General features: G+C 39.4%; 1 long non-coding RNA gene across 1 annotated transcript; it reads right to left on the reverse strand.

Moving 5' to 3' along the window:
- Positions 1–211: 211 nt before the first annotated feature.
- Positions 212–1,085, reverse strand: LOC106940384 (uncharacterized). The gene is made up of 2 exons (XR_001423079.1): positions 871–1,085; positions 212–554 (listed from the first exon to the last, which is right to left on the reverse strand). It is a non-coding gene; the product is annotated as an uncharacterized LOC106940384 (long non-coding RNA).
- Positions 1,086–1,443: the final 358 nt, after the last annotated feature.

Below are 1,443 nucleotides of genomic sequence, written 5' to 3' on the forward strand. Positions count from 1 at the left end.
TCAGTTTTGGTTTCCTCAAGTGAAACACAAGAGAAATCTCAGTTTTTTTCTGTTTCACATCTAGGAACTTAGTTGTGCAACTTGTCGAACTCTCCCCCCGAGGTAAAACATGTTTTTCACATATTACATATTCTGCTATAATTATTTACACCTGTGCTTCTTGTTGTCATCTCATGTGCAACATTTAACAAATAATCTTTTCGCATCTCACTTCGTCTCCATGTGCGATTTATTTTTTCACGAGTCGGAAATCCAATGACTTTAAAACCATCCGGTCCACATTTGTGTTTGATAAGACTGGAAATTATTTTTTCTCATCAGTCGCTCTGCTGAATCCTTCATCAATCAGTAGCCCTTGAACTGCTTCTGCAACTTGATTAGAGTCCGCATGTGCTGCGCTGAATTAATTAGACGTAATTATGGAAGGCACAGGCTCGTCTTCAGAAGTTCTTGCTGATTATAGCGAGTGTCGGAACGACGGGCCAACGGGTGGAGGAAGTAACGTCGAGGTGGAGTTCTGTTGAGTCCCGGATTTTGGATTGGAAAACCTGAACCTGACAGATAATAAATCCCCCAAAATGTGTTGGTGTGTATAGTTGTCGTTCAACGACAGAAGAAGACTCAAACTTTTAAAGAATGGTTTGGTCAGATTGTGTGTCACAGTTTTAAAGCCACCAGGTTACACTGAGGGTTATGTTCTTTGTTTGTTTTATGGATTGGAAATGAGGATAAGCTGCGACATCAATAGTTGATTCTTACCTCAATTGATGACTGTAGATTGCCCTTTAGGTGTAAGTCAGTGTGTGTGTGTGTGTGTGTGTGTGTGTGTGTGTGTGTGTGTGTTGTTTATCGTGTGTGTCTCTGTGTTACCCTGTGATGGACTGGCGACCTCCCCAGGGTGTATTCAGCCTCTCGCCCCGTTATCAGACCCCTCCGCAACCCTGCAAGGACAAGCAGGTACAGACAATGAATGGATCAATGTTCTTAACCCTTTCATGCATAGCGGTCACTACAGTGGGCAGCTATCTAAAAGACATTTTCTTGTGCTTCTTGGGGATTTTTGTGTTATAAATGCACACAGACCACTGAAGTGGACACTAATGCATCATAAAATACACCAATTACTGGCCATCAGCTGCAAATGCAAGAAATTATTTTTGTTAAATCCAATATGGCCGACAGAAAAAAAAAAGCATGCCAACCAACCCAGTCCCTCCTCCTACTGTAGACGACTCTTGCAGGTAAAAAAAAAAAAAAAACATTGTAACATCAGATCACCCCTACAGAACAATACTACTGATGTATTTTTCAAATAACTATATTTGGAGAAAATTACAATTGATCACCTAAAAAAAAAAAATTTACAAAATTTTTTTCCTACCTTTTTTTTATGGCTTAACAAAATAAAAATAAAAATTGGAAAAAAGAAATCCTGACACAACA

This window comes from Poecilia latipinna, unplaced genomic scaffold, assembly GCF_001443285.1.
Source record: "Poecilia latipinna isolate Pla-1442-1.1 unplaced genomic scaffold, P_latipinna-1.0 Scaffold3206, whole genome shotgun sequence".
Lineage (NCBI taxonomy): Eukaryota > Metazoa > Chordata > Actinopteri > Cyprinodontiformes > Poeciliidae > Poecilia > Poecilia latipinna.